This window comes from Aquarana catesbeiana, linkage group LG09, assembly GCF_042186555.1.
Source record: "Aquarana catesbeiana isolate 2022-GZ linkage group LG09, ASM4218655v1, whole genome shotgun sequence".
In the NCBI taxonomy this organism is placed as follows: domain Eukaryota; kingdom Metazoa; phylum Chordata; class Amphibia; order Anura; family Ranidae; genus Aquarana; species Aquarana catesbeiana.
The window spans coordinates 41,369,488-41,378,771 of NC_133332.1; positions in this window are offsets into that span (position 1 = coordinate 41,369,488).

Below are 9,284 nucleotides of genomic sequence, written 5' to 3' on the forward strand. Positions count from 1 at the left end.
GTAAACAAACAAAAAAATATAAACATTAAGATATAAGCTGGTATGAACAATGATATGTATTGAGGTATATGGCTGGACTAATTCACAAGAGGAGGTCAATAACAGAGCCCCAGGATCACAAACATATCTGAAAGCCAGACACCCAGGGGAGGCCCAACAGGGGATCCCCAGCCAAGGAGAGACAGAGCCACACCGTATTTATGTCTACAGAGGGCATATAAAAGACCTGGCAATCAAATATATTGTGGATTAGGAGAGTATAATGACTGTGCAAGCTGGAAATGTGTGTGAAACACACAAATATTTAGAATATGTGTGGGGTCAACGACCGTACGTAAAATATATAGGGCATCAAGGCCTCAAAAAGACTTACGCTTTAAAAACAGATTATTTGATAAGACAGAATCGCCTGAAGAGGGATTGGAAGACAAGCTTAGAAGACTGGCAGGGTGCTGGATAATAATCTAAAGAAATACACATAAAATAAGGGAAGGTAAAAAATGATGAACTATATGACCTGAAGAAAAGACAGCGTTTCTATAGAGGGGTAGGAGGAAATAATGGAGAGGGGCTTACCCTGTAAGTTATTTATAAGGCATATGGCTGTGCAGGATCGCTGCTCATATTATATATGAGAAATGATGGATGAGAACTTGTCAGTGGCAGGGGATCCTGAGAGAGGATAAGTGAGAGCTGGGTTAGGAATACGGAGGGGAATTGTTCGGGGGTGCTGAAAAATGGGGAGCAATCAAAAGTTACCTTGCCAGTGTGTACAAGCTTGTACAGGCGTTGATCTTGTCCAGCTGGATGAGAGGACGGCCGGCTTATATATCCCCCACACCCGATCAGAAGACGATCAGGTGTGCGGACGCTGAGTTGAGGCATCTGCGCATGCACATACGGCAGCACACCGGGGCCTACAAGGTCCAAGATGCACTGCGGGCACAAGCTCCGATCGCCCAGGTCCAGTGTAGCCAATGGGAGGTGGGAGGCGCCGTCAGAGAAAATCCGGCAGCGCAGCCGAGACTCCCTCAGCAGATGGATAAGAGGAGGCCGGGTGGAACAGGCGGTGCGCTGACGCCTGGGGCAGACAAAAAATGTACTGCCCTGGGCGTCCATGCAGACAACAACAATGCAAGCCCACCACCACGGGGGACCGATGCCAGACCCCCCCGGGGGAAGAAAGGGAAACAGGCAATGACGAGACCCGGGGATGGAGCCCTCCGGTTGGGAAATAGAACGTAGGGAGAGGCGCCGGAAAGGGGGATTTGTGCCCAAACTTCCCAGCCGCCCCATAGGTCTATAGGGGTGGAGGGGATGTCCCTGCGCCTCGGCTCACATGGTCCAGCCACATAGACCTTAAAGTGCATATAGAATAAAGTCCCAGTGTAAACATGATAGAGCAAAACAGACAGGAAAATTACCAAAGAGTATGATATGTTCATATATACCATGAAACAAAGAGCCGCAAGATATGTAAATGTCAATTATACAGCATGACAAAAATAAAGTATTATTAAATTAAACATCAATGACAAGTGTCAATGTACATAAATACAAAGGTGGTTGTTTTTTATGTTTGATAACATGACTAAAACTGTATAGGAAAGACACAATATTATACCATGACAGGAAGAGGGGAAAAGAGAGAACGTGGTGAAAGGGGAGAAAAGAAGGGGAGAGCAGAAGAGAAAAGGGGAGGGGGGAAAATAGGGAGGGAGAAAGAAAGCGGGGGGGAGAAAGAGGGGGGGGAGAAAGAGAGGTGGGAAAAGAACTGGAGGTGGGGTGAGTAGGGAGGACAAAAAACAATTATGTAAATAGATAAAGATTCCAGAATGAGGAATAGAGAGTTAGAAGATATATCATGTCACAGAAAAGGTTTAAAGCTGATGTGTTCATTGAGTCCGGGATATTTGGTAGCCTGTAAAGTGTGGATCCATTTCGTCTCCAACTGTAGTAGTCTGTTGTCAATGCTCCCGCCTCTAGCATGTGAAGGAACATGCTCGAGTGCGGAGAATTGAATAACCTGGGGATCAAAGTTGTGTTGGGTGGCAATATGCCTGTTTATGGCTGTGGTGGTAGTTTTTTTTAATAAAGGTTTAATGTGGTCTCGAATGCGGACCTGGAAGGGTCGCTTGGTTTTGCCGATGTAGTACGAGCCACATCGGCATCGAGCCAAGTAAACGACTCCCACGGTAGCACAGGTAACTCGATGTCTAATATTGTGAGTCAGTCCGTTAGGAAGAACGAGTTCCTTGGAATTGGTTACAAAATTGCAAACATCACATTTTCCGCACTGATAGGTTCCAGTGCTGTTGGAAACATGTGATGTATCAACCGAATGGTGACTCTTAATTAGTAGATCTCGAAGTGAAGGGGATCTACGGTAGGTGATGTCAGGGTGGGCTTTCACATATTTAGAGATTGTAGAGTCCGCAGTTAGCAAGGGCCAAAACTGATTTAAAATATGTCTAATTTGAGTGTGTTGTTTTGAATATTGCGTGATTAGACGTACAGGCTGCCTAGTGTCTGAAGATTTATTGGAGAAAACTAAATCCTTTCTGTCTAGTTTTTTGGCCTTGTTGAAGGCTTTTTTTAGAAGAGAGTGGCTGTATCCTCTGTCTATAAGTCTGCTGTATAGTTCCTGTGAAGCTTGAAAGAAGTCTTTCTCAAGGGTACAGTTTCTTTTGAGTCTGAGATACTGGCTAAAGGGGATGCTTTTGAGGAGGGGCTTGGGATGGGCACTGCTGGCGTGCAAAATAGTGTTTCCCGAAGAGGGTTTGCGGTATAGAGCAGTGTGTATCTGACCATTGGAATGCAGATTAATCTGAAGGTCCAAAAAGTGGATCTGAGACTGGCTGCATTCCATGGTGAATTTGAGATTGTAAGAGTTCTGGGTTAGATGATCCATAAAAAGCATAAATTCTTCTCTGGTGCCTGAGTATATCTAGTATATGCTAGTATATCATCTATATACCTGTACCAAGCTGTTACCTTGGACAGGAGAGAAATGGAGTGGGCCGTGTCAAAAAGTTCTCTCTTCCACCCCCCCAGGTACAGGTTGCGTAAGAGGGGGCACATTTGGTCCCCATAGCCACACCCTGTACCTGGAGGTAGTGGGAGGAGCTGAAAATGAAATAATTGCGCGTCAATATGAACTTAAGAAGTTCAAGAACAAAGTCTTCATAAGCATCGTATTTGGAACCTCTCTCTCGGAGTTATTTTTCAATAACCGAGATACCTCTATTATGTGGGATAATATTGTACAGACTTTCGACATCTAGGGCAACCAGCCAAGTGTTTTTGGGTAGGAATTTGCCATCTAGGATGCGGAGAAGATGGATAGTGTCTTTTATATAAGAAGGCAAAGAGGTAATGTGAGGAGCTAAGTACTTGTCAACTAATGCGCTAGCATGTTCGGTGAGACCTTGCCGTCCAGAAACAATGGGGCAGCCTGGTGGGTGGGTCATGGACTTGTGAAGTTTGGGTAAGGAATAAAAGGTAGGGGTTTTTGGTTCCCTGACATTCAAAAAATTCCAAGTGTTGGAGTCAATCGTGCCTTTTTGATAGGCTGAGAAAATTAGCTGATTATATTCGGAGGTAAAATGATCAATAAGTGACTTGGATATTGGTCTATACCAGTCCCGGTTGTTTAAGATGTTGTGACACATCTGTTCATAGAAGGACACACCCATCACTACCACGTTGCCGCCCTTGTCGGCAGGCTTTATGACTAGTTCAGGGTGGTTTTGAAGAGATTTTAATGCTTTGGTCAAGGCTGGGGATAGATTAGATGGAGAAGCAGAAGTGGAGTTCATCCCTTCAATAGCTGTGGTGACTTGTTGCACAAATGCCCAAAGGTTGGGGTTTGTGGATAAATTAGGAAAGTTGTGAGATTTTGGCTTGAAGGAGGTGGGGGGGGGGAGACACCAAGGGCGACAATGCCCGAGTCAGAGAGGTCCGAGAATTCGTCACCCTCCTCCCATAATGACATCAACTCCTCAAGGGCTTGTATCTCAGCCAGAGTAGAAACCTCTTGAGAAGAGGTAGTGGATTCAGAAGAGGTTGTGAGGGAGGATTTATCATAAATTACCTTGAAGAGCAATTTGCATGCGAAAAGATGGATATCTTTAATGAGAGTGAATTTGTCAACATCGTTAGACGGACAAAATGTGAGACCTAATTGTAACACTCGGATTTGGTCATGGCTAAGTGAGATAGATGATAAGTTGATTACATCGAAGGTGGGTGATCTTCGTTGGTCATTGGGGTTTGTGTTTATGGGTTGGGAATTGGACTCTGGGGAGAGTCCTGGCCCTGAACTAAAAAAATCGGTGCAATTTTAGGGTCTAGAGACTGTATGTTAGCCGGAAACATAGAGGTGATCGTCAGTTCACTTACCCTTCTGGTGACAGTGTGCATCTGGGAGTGAGATGGTGCCGATACTGTAGAAGTTGGTGCCTTGTTGGTAGATGATTTGGGTATAGACGACATCTTAGATTGTGCTTTGGTGAAGGGAGTAGAAACGTGAGTGGCCTTAGAGTGGGCCGTGGATGGGTGAGAGAGTGAGGTGGGTCCGAGAGTGCGCAGGAGTGATTCTGAGGAGGTAGCGGATAGGTCACCTTTTCTTTTCTTAGCGAGTTGTTCCTGAGTGAGGTCATGATACACGGTGGAGGTGCTGGAGGAAAAAGAGGCAGACAAAGTATTAGGTTCATGGTTATTGGAGGTCGGTGCATTGGAGGCAAAAGGTTTAGTTCTGGATTTGGTTTCTTTGGTATTCTCCCATTTGTAAGCATAGCCATTTTCATAAGCTACTTGATCTCTTAGAAATTTTCCTTCTTTGTCATTTATTGTAGTTAGTGTGTATTCCTCCAGGTGTGCGCACAGGGCCTTGTCCCGCTTGCTGTATCTAGAGGAAGACATACCCGATGCATGATCTGAATACCATCGATTGATGGCAGCATCAAGTTGTTCAAGCTCCGATTCGTATTCCTTGCATAGGATGGAAAGCATACTGAGAGAACACGTTTGAAGGTTGTCCTCCCAGGATGCCTTCAATGAGTCATTTATTTTTTTAATGTTAGGGAATAACTGGATTCTCAACCCCCAAGGTACTATCTTGTGTTCAGCATATTTTTCTAAATAAATTTTGTAAATTCTAACCTTTTTTTCCAAAAGGCGTTGTAATCTCATGAATGCCCTATCCAGTTCAGCATCAGTGATAGTGGAAGCATTTTGAGATGCCTGGATACGGGTCATCAGACCTTCCCAGGCCTCTCCACAGAAATCCGCCATGGTAGCAGTTATTGTGACCTTCAACAGTACTTATAGTCCAAAAAACAGTAAGTAGGAATAGGGAAAGACAAAATGTTAGGATGTACATACAGGCAGTATTCAAAGGGTTTGTCAATTGAAAATACTCCAATATAGAAAGGTTATACTGCATCTACAAAAGGTAACGTATGTAGTTGTATAAAGAAGAGAGAGAAACCTAACTAGCCAGAAGAGTGGTGAGCATTAAAGCTCAAAATTATGGAAAATGGAGGTATGGCTAGATAGGTTAATTAAGATACAGCACCTCATCCCAAAATACATTAGTGATTAATCAAATGGGGAGGCATGCATTGTTGTTGTCTGCATGGACGCCCAGGGCAGTACATTTTTTGTCTGCCCCAGGCGTCAGCGCACCGCCCGTTCCACCCGGCCTCCTCTTATCCATCTGCTGAGGGAGTCTCGGCTGCACTGCCGGATTTTCTCTGACGGCGCCTCCCACCTCCCATTGGCTACACTGGACCTGGGCGATCGGAGCTTGCGCCCGCAGTGCATCTTGGACCTTGTAGGCCCCGGTGTGCTGCCGTATGCGCATGCGCGGATGCCTCAACTCAGCGTCCGCACACCTGATCGTCTTCTGATCGGGTGTGGGGGGGATATATAAGCCAGCCCGTCCTCTCATCCAGCTGGACAAGATCAACGCCTGTACAAGCTTGTACACACTGGCAAGGTAACTTTTCAATGCTCCCCATTTTTCAGCACCCCCGAACAATTCCCCTCCGTATTCCTAAACCAGCTCTCACTTATCCTCTCTCAGGATCCCCTGCCACTGACAAGTTCTCATCCATCATTTCTCATATATAATATGAGCAGCGATCCTGCACAGCCATATGCCTTATAAATAACTTACAGGGTAAGCCCCTCTCCATTATTTCCTCCTACCCCTCTATAGAAACGCTGTCTTTTCTTCAGGTCATATAGTTCATCATTTTTTACCTTCCCTTATTTTATGTGTATTTCTTTAGATTATTATCTACACCCTGCCAGTCTTCTAAGCTTGTCTTCCAGTCCCTCTTCAGGTGATTCTGTCTTATCAAATAATCTGTTTTTATAGCGTAAGTCTTTTTGAGGCCTTGATGCCCTATATATTTTACGTACGGTCGTTGACCCCACACATATTCTAAATAATTGTGTGTTTCACACACATTTCCAGCTTGCACAGTCATTATACTCTCCTAATCCACAATATATTTGATTGCCAGGTCTTTTATATGCCCTCTGCAGACATAAATACGGTGTGACTCTGTCTCTCCTTGGCTGGGGATCCCCCGTTGGGCTTCTCCTGGGTGTCTGGCTTTCAGGTATGTTCTTGATCCTGGGGCTCTGTTATTGACCTCCTCTTGTGAATTAGTCCAGCCATATACCCCAATACATATCATTGTTCATACCAGCTTATATCTTATGCCCCGTACACACGGACATTCCGACAACAAAATCCTAGGATTTTTTCCGACGGATGTTGGCTCAAACTTGTCTTGCATACACACGGTCACACAAAGTTGTCAGAAAATCCGATCATTCTGAACGCAGTGACGTAAAACACGTACGTCGGGACTATAAACGGGGCAGTGGCCAATAGCTTTCATCTCTTTATTTATTCTGAGCATGCGTGGCACTTTGTCCGTCGGATTTGTGTACACACGATCGGAATTTCCGACAACGGATTTTGTTGTCGGAAAATTTTATATCCTGCTCTCAAACTTTGTGTGTCGGAAAATCCGATGGAAAATGTGTGATGGAGCCTACACACGGTCGGAATTTCCGACAACAAGGTCCTATCACACATTTTCTGTCGGAAAATCCGACCGTGTGTACGGGGCATTAATGTTTATATTTTTTTGTTTGTTTACATGATGTTTTTGTATTTCTACGCATAGATTCTCATATATTCAAACTAGCTCTTACCATTCCATGAGGAAGCCAATGCTTTGGCGAAACGTAGGAAACTGAGCTCTTGCTTTGAAGGCTGTCCACCTTTGGCCCACCCTACTGCACTTCGGTCATGTACTTTATATATGTCAATCTCAGCCAATGATTTTATCGTTTCCTGTATGTATCGAATTTTGAATTTTGTGAAATAAAGTATCTTTGTAATTTTACATTTGCTATCTTATCTTCATATCTCTGTTTTCTCTGGCACCGTGATAATCCCCCGTCTTCCCCATTTGATTAAACTTACAACTCGACTTCAAGTCGCCTCTAGGACAGGTGACTTTAGCTGTGGCCAATCACAGAATAATCATCCCTACAATAATTCCTACCATGTAATGTCTTTCTTGTGCATCTTTTACTCAGTAATGTGTTCACCTGTTTGCTATTATTTTATTTTTATTTGATTTATGCCTGGTTTCTACAGATAAATTGCTTTTGACACTGACATTTTGCATATCTGCATTAGGTTTTTAATAGTTGATCTATTGCAGCATAGCTTTTAATTAGTGTATTCCATTTTCAGCCTGTTACTATCACTGTAAAACTGAAAACTTTTTTTTAACTTTCTGTAGAGTGAGAACAAGTTAGAACCTTTGTTGGGTTTGATGATTGCTTATACTGGAAAAAAGTGAGGGAAAATGTCATGATCAGCCTTTAACTATCCTAATTGTTTATGCTCAGCACTGAAGCTCAGATCTCTGCTGTGCACTTCTTCCCTCATTAGTGGTCCTTACAATGAGGCCACATTTATCCCAGGTCTTTCCTAACCCTAACCCTAGTCATGATCCCATTTTGTCACACTGTTATAGCTTTTTAGCCATGAATCCAGACAGATTCCCCTTATTGGTATTGTTAAAGTTTATATGTTGTTTATACTCTTTAGCAGGGCTTTTTTTCAGCTGGAAATTGGTGGAACTCAGTTCCACCACCTCTGGCTCGGGCCCTCTGCTCAACACTATCACTTGTAAACACAGAAGTCCGGCTTCTGTGTTTACAAGTGACAGCTTATCTCCCAATGGCTCCCACAGATCTTATCTCCTGAGTGGCCCCCACTGAATGCAGGATGGGGACAAGGGAGATTCAGGTGCTTGGGGTGCAGTGCGGGTGCCGACACCCCCACTGGATAATCTCCCTCCAGGTGAGCAAGGTGGAGCCAACTACAGTGTGTGGGGATGTACTAAAGCCAACAGGGTGCTTCAGCCTAATACAGAAACAAAAGTAAGACATGTGGAAGATGGTGGAGCTTTTAAAGAGGTGGGGAGAAGTTAGGGGGCAGAGGAGTGATGGGGGTGAATATTGCATGCAGAGGTTAGAGCGGAAAAGGGGTGAAAGTTAGATGGGGATGAATAGGTAAGCAACTGTGGAAGAAGGCTGAACTCTGCACTCTGTATGCAGTGCACCCCTGAACACTGCACTCTGTAACCCCTTCCATAACTCTGCACTCTGTATGTAATGCACTCCTTTAAGACACTCTCACTGCACTCTGCAATGCAGTGCACCCCTGAACACTGCACTCTGTTTGTAACCCCTTCCCGAACTCTGCACTCTGTATGTAATGCACTCCTTTAAGACCCTCCCACTATTAGTGACATTTGACCACAGCCACTATTTGGATTTGGAGGGTGTGGGGGGGAGGGGTATTTTGAGGGGATCGTGTTAGAGTTCCTGTACCTATTTTGTGAGAAAAAAAGCCTTGCTCTTAAAGCTATTAATTGAAATTGGGGTGTGTGATTTTGTGCATGTAGTTAAATGTAGGCATAGTCAGTAAGCGCATTCCTAGGTTTAATTTTGAAAATGTAGTCACTTTGGAGGTAATTCATAAAGAGTGTCATATATACTCTTTAGAATTCACTTGCACCTCCTTGGTATTCATTAATGGATGTCAGGAACAAGTACAATAATCTGTTTTAGGAGATAGCAGCATTGAGGTCAGAGGGTCCTTATAGGACTGCGTCCTCAGTGCAGCTCAGCAATTGTTGAGCTTTGTCTCTGGCCACTGTGCCTGTCACACAGACAAGAGT